Source organism: Leptinotarsa decemlineata, unplaced genomic scaffold (genome assembly GCF_025532065.1).
Source record: "Leptinotarsa decemlineata unplaced genomic scaffold, Ldec_3_MD MMD2_tig00004307_RagTag_RagTag, whole genome shotgun sequence".
Lineage (NCBI taxonomy): Eukaryota > Metazoa > Arthropoda > Insecta > Coleoptera > Chrysomelidae > Leptinotarsa > Leptinotarsa decemlineata.
The window spans coordinates 17,690,822-17,710,501 of NW_027412606.1; the positions used below are offsets into that span (position 1 = coordinate 17,690,822).

The 19,680-nt window shown below is 34.5% G+C and overlaps 1 long non-coding RNA gene across 1 annotated transcript; it reads right to left on the minus strand.

The window, feature by feature from the left end:
- Positions 1–1,350: 1,350 nt before the first annotated feature.
- Positions 1,351–3,545, minus strand: LOC141483953 (uncharacterized). The gene is made up of 2 exons (XR_012466387.1): positions 3,287–3,545; positions 1,351–3,131 (listed from the first exon to the last, which is right to left on the minus strand). It is a non-coding gene; the product is annotated as an uncharacterized lncRNA (long non-coding RNA).
- Positions 3,546–19,680: the final 16,135 nt, after the last annotated feature.

Consider the following 19,680-nt stretch of genomic DNA (forward strand, 5'->3'; position numbering starts at 1 on the left):
AGGCCATTGCCATATGGCATTCGTGATAAAGTTGAAGTAGAATTGAAAAATTCACAAGATTTAGGTATAATTAAACCGGTGGACTATTCTCCTTGGGCGACTCCTATTGTGCCAGTCAGAATTTGCGGAGATTTCAAAATCACGTTGAACCCAGTTTTAGAGATTGATTAATTTCCCCTGACACGAATAGATGATCTTTTTTCAAAATTACAGGGTGGAGTAGTTTTTTCTAAAATTGACCTTTCGCAGGCTTACGCACAAATATGTCTAGATGAAGATTCTAAGGTTTTAGTTACAATTTCTACCCATAAAGATCTTTTTCAGTATCAAAGATTACCATATGGAGTTGCATGTGCGCCTTCTAAATTTCAGAAAATCATCGAATCTTTGACCCACAACATTGAAGGGTGCGTATGTTTTTTAGATGACATACTCGTATGTGGAAGAAATTGTAGCGAACATCTAGAGAGATTGAATCGCCCCTTTTCTAGATTACAGGACGTGGGGTTAAAAGTTAGTCCAGATAAATGTAGAAGAAAAACTAAGTTATCTTGGTTACATAATAGATAAAGACGGTTTACACACGTCACCAGAAAAAATTTTGGCAATAAAAAATGCACCAGCACCCACAAATGTTAAACAGTTACAGTCTGTATTAGGTACTATTATGGGAAGTTTATACCCAATTTAGCTACTTTATTACACCCACTATATGATCTTCTAAAAAAGAATGTGAAATGGACATGTACTACAAATTGTGAAAATTCATTTCAAAAGGTGAAAGAAATATTGATGTCGACAAGAGTATTGGTTCATTACAATCCGGATTATGCATTGAAATTAACCACTGATGCAAGTCCCTATGGGTTGGGCTGTGTTCTTTCTCATGTTATCAATGGACAGGGACACCCAATCGTATATTCCTCGCGAACACTTTCGCCGGCTGAAAAAAATTACCCTCAAGTGGAAAGGGAAGGGTTATCAATAATATTTGCATTATACAAATTCAACCAATATTTGTATGGTAGGGAATTTACACTTGTTAGTGATAATAAACCACTACTTGCGATTTTTAACCCGAAAAATGGTATTCCACAGTATTCAGTATTATCAAATTTTAGATACAAAGTAGAATACGTTGAATCGGAAAAAAATAATGCAGATTTTTTATCTCGATTGCCAATCCAAAATGATGAAAACGAAATTTAGGAATCAGTTTATGTTGACTATATAAATTATTTTTCAGGGAGTCAATTGATATCTACAAATTTCAATTCCATCAAAGAGTCTACGAAACTTGATGAGGTTTTACAAAACGTTATGGAATTTATGAAAAATGAATGGCCAAAGTACGCGAAAAAAATGTTAAAATCAAACAATTTTATATGATTCGAAATGAGTTGACAATTGAAAATGAAGTATTGTTGTGGAATAACAGAATTGTTATACCTGAAAGTTTGAGAGGACAATTGCTTGAACAATTACAATCGTCACATCTTGGGATAGTAAAAATTAAATCAATTGCAAGAGCAAATTTTTTTTTGGCCGGGAATCAATAAAGATATAGAATTTACATGTAATAGTTACGACAATTGTTCAGTGAATAAAAATAGCCCCCCAAAAACAACATTGATTCCTTGGAAATGGCCAGAAGAAATTTTTTCTCGTATTCACATTGATTACATGGGGCCTTTTCTAAATAAATATTTTCTCATAATTTTAGATGCTCACTCAAAGTGGGTGGAAGTTTTTCCTACTTCTAATATCACATCAAATTTCACAATTTCAGCATTGCATAGTACATTTGCAAGGTACGGGTTACCAAAACTTAAAGTTTCGGACAACGCGAAATCTTTCACAAGTGCTGAATTTCAGCAATTTTTACAAAAATATAATATTGAACACATTACATCATCACCATTCTTTCCACAATCGAATGGCGCAGCCGAAAATACCGTCAAAGATATAAAGAATACGCTGAAGAATTCTCTGGGACGAAATAAAAATATTGACATAAACACCGCATTGAATAATTTTCTATTTGATTACAGGAATTGTATTCATAGTACAACAGGAGTCTCACCCTCAAAATTAATGTTCGGGCGTGATTTGAAAATCAGATTCAGTAGTCTGAAACTCGACTGGAAACTAGAAATTCAAAAGAGAGTTTTGGATAGACAACAAAAGCAAATAGAAAATTTCGGGGGGAAGATCGATAGGAAATTGGCGAGAAAGTCATTGTAAAAGATTACCGAGAAATTAATAAATATACTTGGATACCGGCAATAGTTGAAAAAGTTATTGGTAAGTGTACCTATATTGTTAGAATTCCTGAAATCGGCAAATTATGGAAACGTCACACTAACCAAATTAGAAAATGCAAATTACAAAGTGGTTTGCGAGATTGTAGGGTTTCCACCGAGAATAGGAATCTAGAGAAAACCGATTTGAATAATGACCTGCTCGTACATGAAGAATTAAATGTTTCAAACAATTCACCTATTGATATACAACCTTATGTGAGTAGACCAAAAAGAAATAGAAAACCACCAGAGCGTTTAAACTATGAATGAATTGTTTTTGTTTTTTTGAAATTACTAGTATTTTTTCAACTGAAAAGGGTACCTATAGAATTAGTAATATTATTTTCGAATTTATGTTTTATCTTTTAAGTTTTGATTTGATGGCGGAGGATGTGATATACTGTTATTGGGAATGTACCTATTTAATCACCCGGTATATCCATATTATTTATTTCAGTAAGAAATACCAATGTTTTTTATGTTGCTACCTTTGTTTTTATATTGTATGTTCGCAGTCTATTTGGAAACGTTTTGAGGGAATAAAGGACCTTGATATTTTACTTGCAATTGAATAATTTCACCCAGTCATTCCCAAAATATAACAGTTATCATCTAAGTTATATCCATTATCATCATATTCTCCGTATCTGAATCGCTTTCACGGGATTCGACAGCATATTCACCATCTGTATCCTCTTAATCATCAATATCGTCCTGTAAGTCAGCTTCGTCATCTTCAAACATCATTCTTTGTAGCTCTTCAACATCTTGAGGATCCGTTAGATCATATTTTTTACAACAGCTTTCCATGATCAACGTATTTCCAACCTAAAACACATATATAATTATAATTATATTAACAAATAAAAAATCTTCAATCGGGCGCTGTGTATCAATTTGATATTTATAGAGTATGTATGTGAAAAATATAATACGTGAATAATAAAATGTAAACGATAGTAGTATAAATCGATAACACTTACCAAAATAATTGACAAAGTAACAAATTTGCAAAATTTATTTAGTAACGGATATAGGCGCGGTTTATCAATCTGAACAATATTCAGATAACTTCCTCGTACCAAAGATTATTTAGAACTGTCGGATCTCATTGCGTAGATGGGTGAGATGTAGGAAGCTACTAGTTACGGTAACTGCCGAATATTTACGAGTCGAAAGTATCAGAACAAAACATTGGCTTTGTATCAATCTGATCGGCCGCGCCCACAGAATACTGATTGTAAACAACACGCTATCCCGCCAAAATGTAAATATTAGGGAAACATCCGACAGGGGGTGCTGATGAGTGTAATTATATTCTCAGGTACCTAGAGATGGTAGCACTGAAAGACTAATTATCTGGGTAAATATATTTCTGTCATTACTCATTTCATTTTCAGTACATGTTAATCACAAGTTATAAACTTATTTAATACCGATTGTTTTGTGCAAGTTGTATTTAAAAAGTGGATGAGAACTATGTTCCCCCAACAAAGCGTAGAAGGTGTTGCGTCGCAGGCTGTACTAATAGGGATAGTAAAAGACATCGTTTTCCCAAAAATCAACCGGATGTTTTCAATACTTGGATCGAGCGAATTAAACCTCATAATTACGAAAATCTTTCTCTAGACAAAATCTACAACTCCTATCATGTTTGTCATGAACACTTTCCCCCGGAGTGTATGGTGCCAGGAACCAAAAGAGGACTTAAATTTGGTGCTGTTCCATCCCTCAGAATACCAGGTAATAAGTTGGATTAATGTACCTTCACTTCATTTTATTCCTCTGCATTTACAAAAAATACAGTGTATATATAGTAGCTGTAAAACTATTCTTACATAATATATGATTACTTGGACAATTGCACTGCAGTCTCCACTGAACTTTATCTCTAATGGACAATTAGTTAAGAATTGTATATTTCATATGAAGCACTGAGTATAATTATATTTCCACTTATTTGAGTTATGATGTGGTTGTTATAATAAAGTTAATCAAGACGATATATCAAATTATGCTCTCATGAAGAGTTTTATACAATATGTAGCAAGCAACTAGGTATTTCGTCGTTTGTACAGGAACACTATAGGTTAATAAAGGAAATGTTAGGATAGACTTATATAGAATTTGTTAATATTATAATCAAGATAAACAATATATAACACTAACAAATTACGATTAGGTACATTTAGCTGGTGTTCTCGTACTCAAATCTATTACTTTTACAATCATAATTTTCAATATATATTTTTTAAGATCCACATAAATTATTTTTTTCATTGTCATGTGAAATTTATTTAAGGTATTTAGGAATTTAAAACTAGTCTTGTAATTTACATTAGGTTTACGGACGTATTTATATATTGATGATGTCTTTATAAGTTATCTATTGACATATATGTATATATTACTAATGTCTTCATTTGTATTATTTTTTAAATTGTATGTATATTAGGATTATTTCCATTCAATAAATATTCATTAAATCATTTTTTTATATTATTTACAAGTGCAAACATTAGAAGCTCGTGAGACCAATATAGTGAGCGAGATACTGACAGCTATAAAGGCTGCACCATTTGAAAATTTTCTTCAATTATAAATGTAATCGAAATTTCATTTCAGGTGGTTTTTGCTTAACAAATTTGAAAATTAACCCCACTTAATTGCTATTTGAAACCTGTTATATTTAGAAATTTTCAAAAATGTTAGTAAAAGCTGTTTTTTTAAATACAAACAATTCATAAGTAAAATTTCAATTACATCTATTATGAGAGAGAACTTTCATATGATGTTGACTTTATGTGCATACATTTGAAATTTTACTATTCAAATTGGAGCGAACTTTTAAAAAGCCCGCCCTCAAATACTCGGGATTACAGTTTTCTTTATGTAGTTCGGGTAACATCCGCTACGGACCTGTGGAGCATTAGTATTTTGTATCTACAAGTATACAGTTGCCTATCTAAACTTGTTTCTGTAGTCTGTGGCCGCGCCTGACGGAAGGTTAATGATAAGTGAATCTCAACGTGCAGCACATCAAATGAAAGGAAAACGGATGCAGAATTTATTGACAGACAAAAAACAAGGCACATTTTCGTTTTCCCGAGTGTCGCGTATCATTGCAGGATTTTGTGAGTTCAGGCAAAACATTCAACCATTTGTAGGTGCCATTCAGACTGAAATATATATTTGAAAAGTCTTTCTTTCAACGTTCTAATGGTACATTCAGCCATAGAAGCCTTAGTGTGATTGTACGTATTGGAGTGATTTATTCCATGTTTTTTCATCAAAGTTTGAAACTTATTGTTGTAAAATTCTTTACCTTGATCGGTTTGTAAATTTTTTGGACAACGTTTCGTTTGTGTCAAGATATCTGCAAAAGTTTTGGTAATTTCCTTTCCGTTTTTTATTTTAGTGGTCTAGTCCACACAAATTTCCAAAAACAATTAATGACGACTAGAATCGGTTTCAAATTTCGATTTTGGTGAGCAAACGATCTCATTTCAGCCAAGTCCATCTGCCATAAGTCATCTATTCCTTTTATAACTCTACGGCGTCGAGGATAATTTTTTCTAATTGGTTTATGTAGTTCGTTGACAAGTTGAATCTTGTCTTTGGAAGTCATGACGACTGATGGTAAAGATGTGTGGACCCCGCTTTTTCATTATGGTTCTGCTTGAACAACATTTCGTATCTTGTTGATTTCCTTGATAGTAGATTGTACCTTCGAATTTATTTCGGTGATTTGTTTGGAGATGTCACCTTGAAATTTGTTTATTTTTTCATTTACTTGGGTCATTTCTTTTTTGTGTTGCTTAGCTAGCTGATATATAAATGGAGCAAGTTCTTTATCGGTTCCATCCACAAACTTTTTATTAGCAACATCGTAATCAGGGGTGGGGCTCTTCACATGACACAATTTCACATCACCACAATGAATATTACCATCTGTGGTGTAATGCAAAAAACATCCTCGAGAGGGCGTTGGCAATTTTCGCTTTCTGTTGATGTCGCTCCTTCAAAACTTATCGATAACTATTTTGAAAATTATGATGTATTGGGGAACGTAGTGTATCTTATAGAATTATTTTTGCCTCTTTGAGTTCATTCAAAATAACAATGATTTCATTGTTGTGTGAAGTATTTCATGCATCTCGTGATGCTAGCAATAATTTGAGACGTTCGCATAGCTCGTTGGGATCGTCCCAATGAATGTATTCAATGGGTTCCGTATAGAATGTCATTGCAAGAGTTGACGTTTTGGGTAGACATGATGTCATCGCGGTAGTAGTAGTAAGAGGTGTTTTAGGTTAAAAAAATCCAGTACCAGTTTCACGACGATTTTCTGCTGTTGGAAACAACGGTTTGATTAGGTTGGTGTACTTGTATCTCTGAGTGCCTTTTAGATGCCCAGCGGAATTCTTGTGAGCGCTCGATAAATCCAAAATCTTTTTGTATACATTCAAATCCTCAGCATTGTAATTTTCAGGCATGTCGAGAAATAACAGTTCATACATACCGGGTGTTCCTTTCCAATGATACCCAGCCAATTTTATGTATCCGCTACGCTTATTAAAATCGATTTCCTTTTGGCCTAGGAACCATTTTGAAGATACCCCATCATATATAGGATCGTATACTTTGACGATTTTCTTGCCATTTTCTCAATGTTTTTATCATACGTTTGAGACATTATCGGATATTGATCGATAAAACTTGTTCATTTATGCCTGACGCAACGTTGTCGTCTTGTTCGTCTTCTGCACACCAACTGCATGTAACTAGCAATATTATATGAAAAACTACGTTTGAAAATTTCCTTTTTATGTCGAGGAATGGTGATAAAAAAAGTTTGTCGAGTATTTCTATCATGTATGTCTTTTCTATATATGACTTTATCATGGAGATGAATTCATCGAAAGACATGTCGGGAGAGACGTGTTCATCAAGTACATGGGTCGAATTAATTTCATCCTGTTTGAAAAGTGCAATCATATTGTAATTGTCTCGTATCAATTGTTTGGGGATTTTTAAATATGTCTGACAAAGATAATCGATGTCAATGTTCTTATGCCTACATACAGAATAATATTCGCAAATTTTTTGTTGACCATCGCATGCGACATCATCGAAAATGAATATGGAATTTGATTTGGCTTCATGAGGACTTATGATATCCTCATTTTCCCTGAACGGATGATATCCCAACACCTTGACTTCACTGAAAATTTCTTGAACCAATTGATATTTAGGTTGATACAATGATTTTGAATATACGTAGATATTATCAAATTTGTCGCCATTCGGGCGGAATAGCAATGTTGAGATAGCGTTTGTCTTTCCACAACCACTCGGCCCACAAATTATTGCACGAAATGAATTAGGCAATAATATACCGTGTTTCCCAATCACACTTCTATTGTTGGCTTCATTCAAAAAGTCTAAATTTTCAAAAGGTAATGTCTTGTCTTGTTGAACAACTTCCATGATGTGATGTTGGACAATGAGTGCGCTATGGTTATAAATGAAAACATCACAGTCATCACCCAATTATTCTCAATGTTGACTTACTCCGGTGCAGGTGTAGTCAATTCGCTCATCAATAAGCTTCCGTTTGAATTACATCTACCTGGTTATCAGTTTTGCGGACCAGGCACCAAATTGGAAGAGAGATTGGAACGCGGTGACACCGGTGTAAATCCTTTGGACGAATATTGTGAAGATAACGATATCGTGTACTCTCAAAGTGACTCCTTAGAAGTTCATCATAAAGCAAATCAAGTGTTGGAAAATAGAGCTTGGGAGCGCGTTAAATCGAAAGACGCGAGATTTGGTGAAGAAGCTGCTGCTTGGCTCGTAACTACAACAATGAGAGCGAAAAGTAAGCACGGCATGGGGTTGTCCTTTCGACGTAATATACTTGAAAAAATTACTGAAAATTGGAAGCCACATCTTACCAATATTAAAAAATCAAGTGCTTCGGCTTTGCGAGCTGCTAAAATTGCATTGAGTCAAGCTGGAGGACGTGAAAACATACGAATACGTAGGATTATCCCATTCGAAGCAAAGTTCTGAGGAATCCTACCACTCATACAAATATTCGCTGCCCTTTCGGCTTTGGGTTCGTTGGCAGGTGGGGCAGGCGCTATCGTAAAAACCGTAATAGATGCTAAAAATGCCAAAAAGAAACTCGAACAATTTCAACGTCACAATAAAACTATGGAACATTTAGGTTCCGGTTTGTACCTACGTAAAACACCTGTGGGATTTGGTCTGTTCCTAAAGAAACAACAGCAACACAAAGGGTGAGGTCTTCATTTGAAAAAGCAAAAACTCCTACTGAGGCTACCCCATAGAGCATTATATGTGCCAGTCAACTGAGAATTTCATATTTTCGTGGAGGCTTTATGCGTGACACGTTGCCAACTTGTGGTCCTCGGCTGCGAGAATGTGCTGTATTGAACTTGGATTCTCAATTGAATGAAGGCACTCATTGGGTAGCTTACATTAAAAATGGCAATGCTGTACAATATTTTGATAGTTTCGGTAATCTCAAAACTCCAATGGAATTGGTAAGATATTTTGGAAGGGGTATAACAATTTCATATAACAATGATCAGTATCAAAATTTCGACCAGAGTAATTGCGGACATCTGTGCCTACACTTTCTGCTTCATAATGTCTGCAAAAATGGTTGGAGGTGAATCTTTGCGAGATTTAACCGATGCTGAATTGGAAATTTCATCGATCGACTATTTGATTGAGAAAACTGATCCTTGAGAATTATTGGATGTTTGGCATAGATCGCCAAAGCACTACCAACATCGATTTGCTTTGCAGATTCGTTTACCATGTTTCATCCGTTTACCGATATGAGGTACAACCAACTCCATCAGCTGCATCATCGCTACAAAAACCAATGTATTATGGTTCTGTGAGTTCACAAATAGAATGTTATCATTGTGGAAATGAATGATTTTTATTCAAAATGTCGTTTTTGTTTCAATAAATATTCAAGGAGATGTCATACTGACATTATATCAGTCATGTCTATGATATTAACGCTAACGAGTCGTTATTTGACAATCTCCATCAATTTAAATACACCTATTCGATTACATTCTGATTCTAAATATACTTTGGCTTCGCTCAATTTCCATTCGTACAACAATATACCCAACATTGAAGAAGGTACGAAATTCTACTACTATGAAAACGCTGATGAAACTAAACAGATTAGCATCGATATCCCTGTTGAATCTTACGAAATTGGTGACATTGATGAATTAATAAACAAATATATTTCGCCTAAAACGTTCAAGGAAAACATTGAGGATTTTTTCTATCTCGAACCGAACAATAATACGCTGAAAAGTGAAATATTCTATCTGAAACACTCGATTGATTTCCGACCTGCGAATAGCTTGGCTCACATACTGGGGTTTTCATCTACTCTTCTCAAACCAAACGTACATTACGAATCCGATCTCCTGTGGATATCATTAAAGTACGCACCATACACATAGATAGCAACATTACGTTTGGAGCCTTCTGCAACGACACACCGACTCATACGATATACCAATTTGCTGTTGGTGTTGATCCTTGGTACGCAATTGACGAAACACCCAATAACCCCATTTACCTACCTATTACACATAGAGACGAAATAAACAATATGACGCTGCGAGTGCTCGACCAACATTCTAGACTAATCAATTTCCGAAACGAAGAAATAATAATTCGTTTGGAATTGAAGCAAAAGTATGGTGCTGACTATCTATAAAAATAATTCACCTCCATACCCCAAGTCAGTCTTGGGGTATGGATACTGTCCCCATTTATCTTTACCTCGATTACGTCACATGCGTCTCTCGCTCTTACACACACATACACATCTTCATATAAAATAATAATTCTTCTGCAAATCTCAATATATTTTTTTATCTTCAACATGATAATGATGAGAACAACTTCTTGAACATTACACAGAAATCAAAAAAATGCGGTCAAGTATATAAAATAAGTCAATTTCGGTGCCGAAAGAACTAACGCTATAAATACCCAACATTCGCAGTTACTTTCAATATATTACGTTGGTGTAGAGGCTAAGGACAATGTCTACCAAATGTATAATTGAGTATTTCTGATTTTTGATTTTGACAATTTCTACCACGCGGACGTCCTGGGTTCGATTCTCATAACTATGAACTTTTTTAAATTAGAATCACATGACTGAAACGAGACAAGGGGGCCGTTATATTTTTTCCTGTCTTCAACATGATAATGACGATAACAACTTCCATAACATTCTACGGAAATTGAAAAAAATGCGTTCAAGTATTCAAAATGAGTCAATCCCGGTCCCGACAAAACTTATGCTATAAACACCCATCATTCGCAGTTAATTTCAATATCTTACGTTGGCGTAGAGGCTAAGGACAATGTCTACCACGTGGACGTCCTGGGTTCGATTCTTATTACTATAAACTTCTTTTAATCAGAATCACGTGACTGGAACGAGACAAGGGGGCCGAGGGGTGAGGCGGAGTCGCAAGAAGGGGCCGATCTGTGATGCGGAGTACTGAGGGGGCCGAGTTCCACGCTTGAATCGCTACGATACTCATTCCATCCTGCGTCGATGACGTCACACGTTTCTCCCTTCCACTCACTAAAGTTTCTCTCTGAAATACTTACCAGCGACGCACGACCTTGAAGTGTGCTAGGATCAAGCTTGTTCATTTACTGATTTGAATTTCCCGCTGTATGCGCGGTAGTTGATTGGTTGACTGAATGACAGTAAAAGTGGAGAAGTGGAGGTGATCTGAAGTGAGCTTCAAAGGCTAAGGCTCAGTTTATACATAATGGATGTCTGGCAGAGACGAGGTGCTGACCTTTGCCCCTTCCGTGTGAAGTGGTCCTGAGGTCCTAAAAACGCCAGAATTAAGCTCCATGAAAAATACATGGGATTTTGGCTCAGAACTCTTGCAGCTATATTACTAATGACTGTCATATTGAAATACGAAACAAAAACGACAATAACGACGAAACGATAACGAATAAAGGCACGTGAAACTGTCGGAAACGCACGCAAAACTGTCGAATACTTCACTTTTCCCATTTCCGAACGTTTACTCCACAATACGATTCAGCATTATTTCTGCCAAATTTCGAGAGAGAAGGATTATGATGGGTTCCAAACGACGTATTTCAAATATTGATTTACTCTGTATACAGCGTGACTCACGGTCGATGGTAGGTTAGACGTTTCTGAAAAACGCAAAACATGATTTTTCTGAAAATTTCACCTTTCACATTTCCTTACCTGCTCTATCGATCTAAAATATTTTCAGCATTGCGGCGTTGCCACTTCCATCAAAAAGTCCTAGCAACTTTATTTTTTTAAATAGAACAAAAAAGTATATTAATACTTTTTTGGAATTGCTCTGGTATTTTAATACTTTTTTGTTAATGATGTCCTATACCTATCTCTATCTGTTTTCGAGATAAAAAATAAATTGTGCTAAATATGGTCCAAAACATTGTCTTAATTATTGAAATCAAGTACATCAGTACTCTCAATTCATGAAGAATTGATATTTTGATGATAGTTTGAACAAACTCGAAATATTCGAATAACACCAAGAAATCGACTCCATATCATACAGGGCGTGCTAAAATTACTATTATTTCCATTGTGCATAAAAGTAGTCAAAAGTTCATTCTTTCAAAAGGCACCCCCTGTATATTACCCGGTTAATTGAAAGATGGTGAAAAATGCTTGAAGATGATATATCATGTCCCTATACCTAAATCGTCAAGTTTTCTCAATTAAGTCGCTTCTTCTAGAAACACTATTTTTTTTAGAATTTGAATTTAGGTAGCAGTGGAATTATCAAGCTTGTAGCAGTTCGGTTACTTTTATAAGTAATTTACAAAGAGTTATCGACGGTGTTTCGAATCATCTTCCAAAATGAATGCAAATATCGATTATTCAAACGAAGTTCTTATGAAATTATTTATTATACACATGAACAAAGTGACCAAATCATTGTCAGAACGTGTAAAAAATTCAACCAAATGTATCCTGAATTAACAACAATGAACAAGAGGAAGTTTGTAAGGTTACAAAATAATTTCCTCATCTATGGCTCAAAGTTTCCAGGGAATAACTGTACCAAAAATCAGTCATTTCTAGGTAAAAAGTAAGATTTTGTTGGCTAAAATATGTGAAAGTACAGACAATAACAGAATAGCATGATTCAAAATAACAAAATTGTTAACAAAATATCACATTTTCACAATAAATGCTGAAAATGTTGTCCATTACATTCAAAACACTTTCAAATGTTTTTTTGTACGTGACTTGTGGTTGCTTTTTCAATTTCCAGGGTATCCAGACAGATCTTCAATACTCCGCACTATTCGCCGTCGCAATTCTTCTTTGGTAGGCACTGGAGTACTGTATACCATTTCTTTCAAAACACCCCATAAAAAAGTCAAGTGGCGTGAGATCGGGTGATCTCGGTGGCCAATCCCACGGCCTTAAACGCCAAAACCAACGATCGTCGAAGAGTTCGTCAAGTTTCCTGGAAACTTCCTGGGTGGAATGAGCTGGCGCTCCGTCCAGTTGAAATCACGAATTCCTATATTCCTATAAAGGCAAATTTTCAAGAAAATCGGTTACAATCGTCCTTAATATTTGGAGATATGTCTCTGCATTCAGTGTGTCTTAATAAATAAAGAAGCTAATTTTATTGTTCTTCAGAATACAGCAAACATTCAGGTCAAATTTTTCTTGAAAACCCATTTCTTTTGTAACATGAGGATTGTGATCAGCTCAAAAATGTTTATTCCTTCTATTGAAAATACCATCCCTCGTAAATTTTGATTCGTCACTCCAAATTATTTAAAAAAAATTCCCGATCTTCCTGTGTATGAATCAAAAGGGATTCACAAAAATGCATTCTACGTTCGAAGTCTTCTGCTTTCAGAGCTTGAACTTTGGTTAATTTATACGGATGCATTCCGTGATTTTTCAAAATTCGTTGTACTGAAGCATGTGATACACCTAAATCTTTTTATGCACTGCGAATGGAAGCTTCTAGATATGCATAAAAATATGCCAAAACGTAAACAGTATCCTCATTTGAAGTAACAGGTTTTGGTAATGTTGAAGGCGCTTTTAACATGAAGCCATAGTTGAGGAAATTATTTTGTAATTTTGCAAACTTCCTCTCGTTCATTGGTGTTAATTCAGGATACATCTGGTTGAATTTTCTACAAGTTCTAGCAATGACTTGATCACACTGTTTGTGTATAATAAATAATTTCATAAGAACTTCGTTTGAATAATCAATATTTGCATTCATTTTTGGCGATTTTTTGAAACACCGTCAATAACTATTTAATAATTACTTGTAAAAGTCACCAAACTGTCATAAGTTTGATATTTCCATGGCTACCTAGAAATCAAATTATTTAAAAATTATTTTTTGTACAACTGTTATTGAAAATCTCTTTGATAGAAACACTTCAATCAGAACACCTACCAAAAAATCATTTAGAAAAGTTCACACATGCAGTTCGTGCTATTGGTAATATTAAATCCCTGTGAAGTTACAGACGATGACGAAGTAGTATTCAGTCCAACTGTAGAAAGTTCTTCATGACTAACCAATAATCCTCCTTATAATAACGTGAGTTGGCGTACGTAGTTGTAACATATGCCTTGTAATCCAAAGATCGTGTGTTCAAATCCCATGGACCCTATAATTTTTTCATTATCAGCAGTAACGTTATACAAAAAAAATGTGTATGATACATTTGTTAAAAGTGATTTTATTTTGCACGTGAGTTTGCTCCACGTGCTGACGCTCGTTTTGCAATAATCCCCACTCACAAAATAAAATGCCACTTTCAACACTTGTAGGTAAAACGTGAATAACTATTTTTCACAAAAACAGCTTTATTAGGAAAAATTGACGATTTATGTATAGGTTTGTATATCATCTCGATGCATTTTTCACAATCTTTCAATTCATCGAGTAATATACAGGGGGTTTCATTTGAAAAAATGAACTTTCGACTACTTTTATGCACAATGGAAATAATAATTTTAGCACGCCCTGTATGATATGTAGTCATTTTCTTGGTTTTATTTGAATATATCGAGTTTGTCCAAACTATCATTAAAATATCAATTTTTCATGAATTGAGAGTACGGATGTACTTAATTTCAATTAAAGCTATGTTTTGGACCATATTTTGCACAATTTATTCTTTATCTCGAAAACAGATAGAGATAGGTGTAGGACATTATCAACAAAAAAGTATTAAAATACTAGAGCGATTCCAAAAATGTTTTAATATACGGGGTGTTCCATTTAAAAAATATAATTTCTAGGACGTTTTGATAGAAGTGGCAACGCCGCAATACTGAAAATATTTCAGATCGATAGAACAGGTAAGGAAATGTGAGAGGTGAAATTTTCAGAAAAATCATGCTTTGCGTTTTCCAGAAACGTCTAACCTACCATCGACCGTGAGTCACGCTGTATATGCGCTCATATTTCATAGAATTTTCAATACGATTCCCATCACACTATGGCGAAATTTCCAACAATTGTGTGAGTTCCAAATTGGAACTCGCTTTCCAAATGTAACTGATAAATCAATCGCAAACGTGTTATGATTTCGATATTTTTTTTACTTGCCTCTGCTTTTTCGAAATCAAAGGTTTGTTTAAGGAAATAGCCAAGTGATTGAAACTTTGCACCAGTCATGTTAAAATTTTTATATCAAATTTTTGATGTCTCTCTAAAAATGTCCGTATGAGTGAAAATGTATCAGAAAAGTTAAACTCCATGATGAGTTTGTTATGTATACATGAATTTACGACAATTAACCGGACTTGTTTTTTAAAATAAAGGGGATATCTGTCAAAAATAAGCAAAACGTTAACTTTATTCTAGTTGCATAAAATTTGCCATATGGATATAAAATTGCCGTAGATACAACTTTTTCAAGTAACTTTTTGTTAAATTCGATCTAGAAATGCACTTTTTCAATTTTTTTCCAAAAAGAAAGTTGAATTTGACAAACACTGAACGCCAGTGGGTCGCAGTTGGCGACATCATTTCAAGTTGAATTTGAAGCACAAACAAGTGCCGAAGTTGAACTTCATTGAAACTTTTCGAAAAAAAAGTTTCCCATATGGTGTGCACTTTAATGGTGACACTGTATATTATAATCGTATCAATTTTGATGACTATGAACTTGGAATAACGAAAGATGGAATTGTGAACACTGAGTGTTTTTGTTTCAGAATATCGAAGTTGAGGTTAAAACATCTTTCAATGCTAGTATTCACTTGAAATATTTTATGACGATTTTTCATATTTGTCTGTATCGTTACTTTGTTATGTTTATATGTCCAAGAACTCATCTCACTCCCTGTTATGATGGAATTCAAAACATATATTCTGCACGTACTGAATGAAGAAAAAATATTTTATGGAAACAATACTTTATGCGGATCATATCTGTGAATGAGAATTTTCGAGCCGAACAAAACATATTATATACAACCAGAAACTCTTCGCCTATTAAACGGAGGAAAAATTGTGAACAGTACCAACTTTAATTTCGTACAATTTCGAATGGAACGACACTCTCGTGGAATATTCAAATCTGAAGTGGCATTCCTTATACTGGCATTAGGATTATTTCCGAAATAATCTAAAATGATTTGATCATTCCTGTCATTCCTGTTTCGTCTTTGTACAGGATTACTTTTTAACATCATTTTTGATACTGCGCCTGTTTCATTGAATATTTTATTCATTTTATTTACCGTACCGTAGCTAATACGAGGACGATCTGGATGTCTCTCATTAAATACTCTACGAACCTCTCTAGCACTTCTAACGTCATCTCCCGAAAGGCATACAGTTTCAATTTTCCCTCTTACGTAAGGTGAATATTGTTGACAATAGTACACTTAAATCTTTCACAAATGTCAAACTGTAATATGATTTCCATGGCAACTAAGATTCAAATTGAAATATTAGGTCTCAGTTTTACTTAATTTGAGTGAAAACTTGAATGTAATTCCGTTATTTCCATTAAAAATATTTACGCTATTTGTTTTTTTTTTTCATCTGACGGCACTTTATTGTTGAAATCATTGAAAAAATATTCTCATGGCTATATCTGTTGATATAGAGTGTTTTTTGTGACTGTTAGCTATGTGAGTTTTCGAATTTTTGAGTTGTCATAACTTGGTTAATAATGGATATTTTTTCATGAAATTTTGGTCACACTCGTTTAGAGGTACTCTGAATCCAGTGGCGTAGTGATTTTTTCAATAAAAAAATCGTTAATAAAAAATCCCGATTTTCGACTAAAAAAATATCGTAGTATGTCCTGAAACGTTAATAAACATTTCAAATTTTGTGCCAAGGAAGACCTTTTAGTACTTGACATTTCAAAAAAAAATTATTGAAATCGGTTCACAACTTCAAATTTTTGGTGTATGTCTCCATTAAAAATGCGTATCTCCGGATACTGATTCAGCATTGATAGTGATTAATGTTACGGATATAAAAATTAGTCATGATATATTCTGAAATAAAACAGAAAAAATCAAAGAGTCTTTGTTTAGTCGTTTTGAGGCGTATTTTCAGATGTCTATTCAGCGTTGACATTGATCCATGTCACCTTGGGTATGAATAACGCAACAAAGACACGAATTCCGCTTTTTTTTTCCTTTTAGTTGAAGTGCTACATGTGATGATGCGACTATTATTAGTGAAGATACAACTTAGAGCCCTCTTGGCATCGTCTCTGTTTTTTTCTCTGTCAATGAATTCTGCATTCGTTTTCCTTTCATTTGATGTGTTGCACGTTGAGATGCAACTTTCATTGACGAATATGTGGCTAAGTTTCCTTCTGATATACTGCGCCATCTTCCTTTTTTTCTCTGTCGATGAATTTTGCATTTCTTCTCCTTCCATTTGACGTGCTGTACGTGATGATTTCACAATTATTATTAACGAAAATGTGGCTCAGTACCATTCTGTCATATTGCGCCATATTTGTTTTTTTTGTCTCTGAATTCTGCTTTCGTTTCCCTTTCATTTGATGTGCTGCACATTGATATTCAATTATCATTAACGAAGATGTGGCTTAGTGCCCTTCTGATATGTTGTACCATATTTGTCTTTACTTTGTCGATGAATTCTCCAATTCTTCTTCCTTCATTTGACATGCTGTACGTGACAATCCGAAGTTTTCTCAATAATTTCCTTTGCAATTCTTCCAATGCTGTTTCACATTAGGCGCTCGATATTATATTTTTTATAGTATACAAATGAAATCATTTGAAATGAGTACCCAAATCGACCAGTTGCGATTAGTATAATAAGAATAGGTTTTGAGGTCCTTTTGGCTTCGTAAAGTAATCAACTATGTTTTTTGACATCTAAATGAATCCATTGATGACAAAATCATCGGAATCGGACGACCTGAATTGGAAATCGGAAGTGACCTGTTTTTGACAGATTTGAAACCTTCTCACCCTGAGGAATCCAAAAATACCATATGTTTCAGTATACGAGGATTTTTTCTTGTTTTTTGTCAACAAATTCTGCGTTTTGAATTGAATTTTTGCAATTGGATTACACTCGTAGTTGTTTATAACCCAACAACTTTCAATCTCAAGTATGATCAATGATTTTCTTTGAATGTGCAATTCTTCCTATGCTATTTCACATCAGACGCTGTATATCATACTATTCATAATCAACAAATTAAATCATTTGAAATGAGTACCCACATCGGTCTGTTGCGGCTAGCATAATGAAAATAGTTTATGACGTCCTTTCGGCTTCGAAAAATGATTAATTATATTTCATGACATGTAAATGAATACATTGATTTCGAAATCATAGAAATCGGATGACTAGAAGTCGAAATAGGAAGAGGTCGTTTTTTGATGGATTTGAAACCTTCTCACCCTAAGGTCTCCAAATATATCATATGTTTCAATACACAATGATTTTTTCATTTCCTTTGTCAATAAATTCTGCGTTTTGAATCATGCTTCTGCAATTGAAATACACTCATAATTGTTCATAACCCAATTCATTTCAACTTCAAGTTTGTTCAATGACTTTCTTTCAATTTACAATTCTTCCTATGCTATTTCACATTAGGCGCTGAATATTATATTTGTCCCGTCATCTTTGTTTTTTCTCTGTCGGTACACTCTGTATTCGTTTCCCTTTCATTTGATGTGCTGCACGTTTAGATTCAAATAGCATTAACGAAAATGCGACTTGGTAGTTCTGCATTTCTTATCCTCTCATTCGACGTGCTGTACGTGAGGATCCGATCACTATTAGTGACTATATAACTTAGTGCCTTTCTGACATCAGCATAAATTTTTTTTCTAATAACTCATTCATTTCCACGAATCATCAAACATTTTCTACCACGCCACTACCTCCCACGCTGACTACGTCACTTTCAAAGTTTCATTGTTTTATCACTATTATTATTATTTTTATCACTCGACCCTCATTCTCTAGTTTAATTTCATCCAACAATCAATCCGACAATCCGACACCACTCTGTAACTGATTGTTCCAAAAGGTTTCGTCCAGGAGTCTGAAAATTCGCAAAATGAATCTTCATATGGCAAAGCATGGATTTCAGTAATTTCCTGACGATACTTACTTGGTTAGCGGAACGCGTTTGATGATAAATGGCTGTCATATTGAAACGCGAGAAACGGTAACGACAATAACGATGAAACGATAACGAATAAACGCACGCAAAACGGTCGAAACGCACGCAAAATGGTCGAAAACGCACGAAAAACGATCGCTTGCAAAACGGTCGAAACGCTTGTAAAACGGTCGCTTTTTCTATTTTCGAATGTTAACTACACAATACATAACTCCTCAACAATTTTGGTGCAATTTCCTTTTTCTCCTGATGATGCTAACTTGGTTAACAAAGATACGAGATTTAGTGTCCTTCCGACATGTTGGAACGCTGGACTTCTGTTGAACCTGTATATTTTTTTTCTTGAATGATGTATATTGAAACGCCATGTTTGTTTTCAGTGATGTATTTAGAGATACCTTGTACACATTGAGGGATCGCACGTTGAAAACTTACAGCCTCGTGGAACTGTTATGTTTTTCTTCAAATTATGTATATTGAGACACCCCGTACTCATTGAAGGATCGCAGGTTGAACTGTTGGATTGTCATATATGAAAAAAAATCTGATTCATTATTATTGATATATCACTTTTGCGCTTCCAATTTTCATCTAATCGTTCACGCCTAATTTCAAAACTGGC